The sequence below is a fragment of the Equus przewalskii genome, chromosome 9 (assembly GCF_037783145.1).
Source record: "Equus przewalskii isolate Varuska chromosome 9, EquPr2, whole genome shotgun sequence".
Lineage (NCBI taxonomy): Eukaryota > Metazoa > Chordata > Mammalia > Perissodactyla > Equidae > Equus > Equus przewalskii.
The window spans coordinates 27895365-27903880 of NC_091839.1; positions in this window are offsets into that span (position 1 = coordinate 27895365).

Sequence of the window (8516 nt, forward strand, 5' to 3'; positions counted from 1 at the left end):
AATAGAAAATTCAGTTGGAAGTTTTAATACACATTTAACTGGAGTCCCAGAGATGAGAAAGAAATCAAGGCCAGGACAATATTTAAAGAGATCATGGCTGAGAATTTTCCAGAACTGATGAAAAACATCCACAGAATCAAGCTGAATAAATCTCATGCAGGATACATATACGCACATCACAATGAAATTCCAGAATACCAAAGACAAAAATCTTAAAGTCAACCAGAAAAAAAATTAGGCTAACAATGCTATCTCCCTAATGACATTTTTCATGAAAATAGAATTCTAAAATTTATATGGAACAACAAAAGACCCTGAATAGCCAAAACAATCCTGAGAAAAAAGGACAAAGCTGGAGGCATCACAATCCCTAACTTCAAAATATACTACAAAGCTATAGTAATCAAAACAGCATGGTACTGGTACAAAAACAAACACACAGATCAATGGAACAGAATTGAGAGCCAAGAAATAAATCCACACATCTACGGGCAGCTGATCTTCGACAAAGGAGCTGAGAACATACAGTGGAGAAAGAAACGTCTCTTCAATAAATGGTGTTGGGAAAACTGGAGAGCCACATGCAAAAGTATAAAAGTAGACTATTATCTTACACCATGCACAAAAATTAACCAAAATGGATTCAAGACATGAATGTAAGCCCTGAAAACATAAAACTCCTAGAAGAAAACTGAGGCAGTATGCTCTTCGACATTGGTCTTAGCAGCATCTTTTTGAATATCATATCTACTTGCCAAGGGAAATAAAAGAAAAGTAAACAAATGGAACTACATCCAACCAAAAATCTTCTGCACAACAAAGGAAACCAGCAACAAAATGAAAAGACAACCTACCAACCAGGAGAAGATATTTGCAAATCATATACCTGACAAGAGGTTAATTTCCAAAATATATAAAGAACTTGTACAATTTAACAACAAAAAAAACAAACAACCTGATCAAAAAATGGGCAAAGGATCTGAACAAACAGTTTTCCAAAGAAGATACACAGATGGCCAACAGGCACATGAAAATATGTTCAACATCCACCAATTATTAGGGAAATGCAAACCAAAACCACAATGAGATATCACCTAATGCTCATTAGAATGGCTATTATTAAAAAGACAAGAAAGGGGCTGGCCCCGTGGCCGAGTGGTTAAGTTCGCGCGCTCCGCTGCAGGCGGCCCAGTGTTTCATTGGTTCGAATCCTGGGCGCGGACATGGCACTGCTCATCAGACCACGCTGAGGCAGCGTCCCACATACCACAACTAGAAGGACCCACAACGAAGAATACACAACTATGTACCGGAGGGCTTTGGGGAGAAAAAGAAAAAAAAAATAAATAAAATCTTAAAAAAAATAAAATAAAATAAAAAGACAAGAAATAACAAGTGTTGGAGAGGATGTAGAGAAAAAGGAACTCTCATGCACTGCTAGTTTGAATGTAAATTGGTGCATCTGCTATGGAAAACAGAATGGAGATTCCTCAAAAAATTAAAAATACAAACACCATATCATCCAGCTATTCTACTTATGGATATTTATACAAAGAACAGGAAAATGCTAATTCAAAAAGATATACGCCCGCCCCCACCCAGTGTTCACTGCAACATTATCAATAGTCATTAATGAACATTAATGTCAATGTCAATCAACATTAACAATAGTCAAGACTTAGAAGCAACCTAAGTGCCCATCAACAGATGAATGGATAAAGAAGATTTGGAATGTGTGTATGTATGTACGTACACACACACACACACACACACACACACACACAGGAACACTACTCAGCCATAAAAAAAGACAAAATCTTGCCATTTGTGACAACATGGATGGACCTTGAGGGTATTAGGCTAAGCAAAGTAAGTCAGATAGAGAAAGACAATTACCATATGACTTCACTCATATGCGGAATATAAAAAACAAACAGATACAGAGAACAGGTTAGTGGTTTCCAGAGGGGAAAGGGGTAGGGGAAAGGCAAAATAGGTAAAGGGGCACATGTGTACAGTGACGGATGGCAACTAGACTTTTGGTGGTGAACATGATGCTGTCTATACAGAAGTGAAAATATAATGATGTACTCCTGAAATTTATATAATGTTATAAACCAATGTGACCTCAATAAAAAGATAGTAATAATAATGCTATCTTTCTGGGTAGTGGAATCATAAGCAATTTTCACTTTCTTCTTTACACTTAAATGTGAGCATCTCATTTTGTTACAGTGGACACATATTACTTTTAAATTCTTTCATTTTTATCAAAGTCATATATGCATGTAGCATACAGAGGCAATGGTTCTACAAGGCCTTCTTTTAAACAGTAGTCCCCAACCCTTCTACCCTTCATTTTCCATCACTAAGATACAACCATTTCATCTTCCAGCCATTTCTAAATTACATGCTTATATTGCATTTTCTTGGTTTTTCCAATTTGATATTATCTACTGACTTTCCACTGTAAGACAAATCAGCTCTTTCACACCTGTGATGGTCAGACTGTCAGACTTTTGGGGTGGTCCCATGATCCTTCCTGGGGTTCATAACTAGGTAGTAGAGAATTTAACCTAACTCAAAGAGAGGTCTTACCTTCTTTGCCCATTGGCCTTTGGGAGGTAATCACTAAGCCTTTGGAACATGCCAGGAAGTCTAACAGTGTGATTTGTGATGGGGCTTTCAGTCATACCATGTGACCTCGAGGAGGGTTGGACACAGGTCAGACATGTGGGCAGCAAACCACTGAGCGCCAATAAAAACTCTGGACACTGATGCTCAAGTGAGCTTCCCTTGTTGGCAATATTCCATGTGTACTGTTAGACATCTATGAATGCACAGGGAAAGGAGAATAGAAGTTCTGTGTTTGGTACCCTCCTGGACTCCATAATAAACTGTAACCATGTGTGTAACAGTTTCAGCGAGTTCTGTGAGTCTTTCCAGTGAATTATCAAACCTGAGAGTGATTTCAGGAATCTCCTGAAATTGCAATTGGTGTCAGAAATGAGGGTGATCTTATGGGAACTGTTTTCCCCCTAACTGTGCAGTTGGCTAAACTGACACAACACCCTTGAATGATCTCCCCTCTCCTGAGTATGGATGTGACCTGTGACTTACTTCCCACCAATTAAATATGGTAAAACTGATGGCATATACAGGATTATGTGTATGTAGCTATGTTAAATAAGACTGTAGCACCCCTCCTGCTGCAGTCTCTCTTTCCCTTGCTGGCTTTGAAGTGAGCTGCCATGTTATGGCATGCCACTGTTGGGAGATTCACATGGCAAAAAACCAAAGGAAGTTTCTAGCAGGTGAAGGCAACTTCTAGCCAATAGTCACAAAGAAAGTCAAGTCCTCTGTCTGACAACTGTAAATCACTGAATACTGCCAACAAAAGTGGATCCTTCTCCAGTCGAGCTTCAGATGTCACTGCAGCCCCAGCAGATACCTTAATTGTGGCCTTGTGTGACCCTGCACAGAGCCATGCCCAGAATCTTGACCCACAGAAACTGTGAGATAATGAATGTGTGTCATTCTAAGCCACTAAGTTTGTGGTAACTTGTTATGTAGCAATAGGAAATCAATGCAATCCAACCCCCTCCACCATCACTATCACCACACAAGCACTCAGCCTGCTGCTCTATCCTCCCCATATAATTGGTCATAATTTTGATCAGATTAATAGTCAATGCAAAGAAGAGAGATTAGTAGTTACCAGAGGGGTAGGGGTTGGGGGGGTGGGCATAAAGGGTAAAGGGTGACTGACAAATAATGATGTACAACTGAAATTTCACAATGTTGTAAACTATTATGACCTCAATAAAATGAAATAAAAAAGATTAATAGTCAATGGTCATATTATTTTGACTTCATAAATGGTTACAGCTGAGCAATATTCTCAAATCAGAATATGACTACTTTTCTTTTCTTATACACATTCATATTTCCCAGGAGTTAAAAGTAGCTTGGGGAGTGACGTCAGCAAGATGGTGGAGTGAGTGGTTCCCTTTGTCACTCCCTCTTCGAACTACAACTAAATGGACATTCATTGATCAACAGAGGATACTCACACAGCACCTCAGGATGCCTGAGAGACCCGTGCTGCTATACATTGGACTACCTGCAGGGAGGAGGTTGGAGATAGGTGAGCACTCTTCAGACCCCAGACAGCTCAGCAGCTGCGAGGGACCGCTCTCCCGGCTAAAGTGCTCATAGCACCACTATGGCCCAAAGGGTGGGCATGCACCTCAGCACAACTGTGGAAACAGGTGATGGCAGCCCTGAGCCCCCATGATTTCTCTTTGGTCCAGTGGGAAAGCCCACAGTCCCACCCCAACCCCAGGGAGTGACTCAGGCTCCATGCCAGTGGGGATGCTGCACCCACCAAGCACAAAGGCTGATGTGACCTAGGAACAGACAGTGGCATATCTGCAGCCTGGGTGAAAGTGCCCCCAGCTACCACAAACATCCAAGATAGGACAGCACCCCCAAAGGGGCAGTAAAACTGGCAGGTCTGTGGGAGAAGGTGGCAGCAGCAGCCCAGAGCCCCCATGTGATTGTTCCCACAGTTGAAGGGAGACCCCACAGGGCCACTGCGATCCCAAGGAGTGGCCCAGGCTCAGAAAGGAATGGCTGACGGGGATCCTGGTGGGCTCGGATTACACAGCTCCTGCCCCCCTCCCCAGTGGCAGCAGGTGGAATGTGTGACCAAATTCTATCTCTATCCAGAAGCACAAATCCACACCACCAAGCAGTATGAAAAAATATATTAAATGTCCAGAGCAGAAGGAAAATGACAAAGACCCAGAAATTAACCCTGAAGACACAGAAATCTATAACCTAAATGACAAAGAATTCAAAATAGCTATCATTAAGGAAACTCAACAACTTAAAAGAGAATAGATAGTTCAATGAGTTCAGGAGTTACTTCACAAAAGAGCTTGAAACTATAAAGAATAACCAATCAGAAATGTTAGAGATGAAAAAAACAATGGATGTGATTAAAGCAGAATATAGATTTCCTGAATGGTAAAACAGATATTATGGAGGACAGAATTAGCCATCTTGAAGACAGAAACATATAAATGCTTCAGATAGAGGAATAGAGAGAACTAAGACTAAAAAGAAATGAAGAAACTCTCCAAGAAATATCAAACTCAATTAGGAAATGCTACATAGGCATTATAGGTATCCCAGAGGGAGAAGAAAAGGAGAATGGAGCAGAAAGCTTGTTCAAAGAAATAATAGCTGAGAATTTCCCAAACCTGGGGAAGGAGCTGGAAATCCATGTGACAGAAGTCAACAGATATCCAAACTTTATCAATGTGAAAAGACCAACTCCAAGGCATATAGTAGTAGTAAAGCTGGCAAAAATCACTGACAAAGAAAAAATATTAAGGGCAGCAAGGCAGAAGAAAATAACTTACAAAGGAACCCCTATCAGGCCTTCAGCGGATTTTTCAGCAGAAACCTTACAGGCTGGGAGAGACTGGAATGATATTCAACATTCTGAAAGAAAAAAACTTTCACCAAGAATACTCTATCCAGTGAAAATATCCTTCAGATATGATGGAGAAATAAAACTTTCTCAGACAAACAAAAGTTAAGGGAGTTCATCGCCACAAGACCCCCCACCCCTACAACAAATCCTCAAGAAGGCCCTCATACCTGAAAAAAAAAAAAAAAAGAGTTACAAAACCCTGAGCAAGGAGATAAATAGAAAGACAAAATCAGAAAACTGCAGCTCTCCATCAGAACAGGTTAGCAAATGCTTAATTATAACATTAAAGATAAAGGGAAGGAAAACACCAAAAATAAATATAATCTTGTCATTTTAACCACAAACTCACAATATATGATGAAATAAGATGTGACAATAACAACTTAGAAGGGGAAGTGGAAAGGGATGGAACCAGTTTAGTCTAAGGAAATAAGAGGCTATCAGAAAATGGACTATATCATCTATGAGATTATTTTATACAAACCTCATGGTAACCACTAAACAAATAACTAGAACAGAGACACAAATGATGAATAAGGAGAAAACGAGCATAGAAAACTACCTAACTGAATTGGTAGTCCAAAATACATGGGACGAGAAACAAAGGAAATGCAGGAGAACCAGAAAATGAGCGACAAAATGGCAGCACTCGGCCCTCATATATCCATAGTCACTCTAAAAGTAAATGGATTGACTTCTCCAATAAAAAGACACAGAGTGGCTGAATGGATTAAAAAACAAGACCCAGCAACATGCTGCCTCCAGGAAACACATCTCAGCCCCAAAGACAAACAGAGACTTCAAGTGAGTGAAGGGATGGAAGACGATACTCCAAGCTAACAGTGAACAAAAGAAAGCAGGTGTTGCCATATTTATATCAGACCAAGTAGACCTCAAGACAAAACAGGTAAAGAGAGACAAAGAGGGGCAGTATATAATGATAAAAGGGAACTCCACCAAGAAAACATTACACTAATAAATATTTCTAAATGCAATACAGGAGCACCAAAGTACATAAAACAACTATCAACAAACCTAAAATGAGATATTAACAACAATACAATAATAGTAGGGGACCTCAACACCCAACTTACACCAATGGACAGATCAGCCAGACAGAAAGTCAACAAGGAAATTAAAGAATTAAATTAAATACTACACCAGATGGACTTAATAAGTATAACGGAACACTCTGTCCAAAAACAGCAGGTTACACATTCTTCTCAAGTGCTCATGGAATATTCTCAAGGATAGACCATATGTTGGGAAACAAAGCAAGCCTCAATAAATTTAAGAAGATCAAAATATCATCTTTTCTGACCATAATGCTATGAAACTAGAAGTCAACTACAAGAAAAAAGCTGGAAAAGGGGTAAAGGTATGGATATTAAACAACATACTACTGAACAACAATGGATAATTGAAGAAATTAAAGGAGAAATCAAAAATTATCTGGAGACAAATGAAAATGAAAACACAACATACCAACTCATCTGGGATGCAGGAAATGAGTTCTAAGAGGGAAATTCATGGCAATACAGGCCCACCTTAACAAACAAGAAAAATCTCAACTAAGCAATCTCAAATTACACTTAATAGAATTAGAAAAAGAAGAAACAGAGCTCAGAGTCAGCATAAGAAGGGAAATAATAAAAATTAGAGCAGAAATAAATGAAATTGAAACAAAAAAGATAGTAGAAAGGATCAATGAATCAAACAGCTGGTTCTTCAAGAAGACAAACAAAATTGACAAACCTTTAGCCAGGCTCACTGAGAAAAAAAGAGAGAAGGCTCAAATAAATAAATTTAGAAATGAAAGAGGAGAAATTACAATGGATACCACAGAAATACAAAACATAAGAGAATGCTATGAAAAACTATATGCCAACAAATTGGACAATCCAGAAGAAATGGATAAATTCGCAGACTCTTACAACCTCCCAAAACTGGGTCAATAAGAAACAGAATCTGAATAGACCAATCACAAGTAAAGAGATTGAAACAGTATTCAAAAACTTCCCAAAACATAAAAGTCCAGGACCGCATGGCTTCTCTGGAGAGTTCTACCAAACACTGAAAGAAGATTTAATACCTAGCCTACTCAAACTATTCCAAAAAATTGGAGAAGATGGATCACTTCCTAACACATTCTACAAGGCCAACATCACCCTGATATCAAAGCCAGACAAGGACAACACAAAGAAGAAAAATTCAGGCCAATATTGTTGATGAATTTAGATGCAAAAATCCTCAACAAAATATTGGCAAACCAAATTCAGCAATACCTTAAAAAGATCGTACACCATGATCAAGTGGGATTTACACCAGGGAGACAGGGGTGGTTCAACATCTGCAAGTCAATCAATGTGACACACTACATTAACAAAATGAGGAACAAAAACCACATGATCATCTCAACAGAGGCATAGAATGCATTTGATAAGATCCAACATCCACTTATGATAAAAACTCTCAATAAAATGGGTATAGAAGGAAAATACCTCAACTCAATAAAGGCCATATATGACAAATCCACAGCGGACATCATACTCAATGGGGAAAAACTGAAAGCCATCCCTTTGAGAACAGGAACACGACAAGGATGCCCATTCTCACCACTCTTATTCAACATAGTACTGGAGGTTTTGGCCAGAGCAATTAGGCAGGAAAAAGAAATAAAAGGAATCCAAATAGGCAATGAAAAAGTGAAACTCTTGCTGTTTGCAGATGACATGATTTTATATATAGAAAACCCTGAAGAACCCACCAGAAAACTATTAGAAATAATCAACAACCACAGCAAAGTCACAGCAAAGTCAACTTACAAAAGTCAGTTGCATTTCTATACTCTAACAACAAAATAACATAAAAATAACTGAAGAACACAATCCCATTCACAATAACAAAAAAAGAATAAAATATCTTGGAATAAATTTAACCAAGGAAGTGAAAGACCTATACAATGAAAACTACAAGACATTACTGAAAGAAATTGATGATGACATAAAGAAAT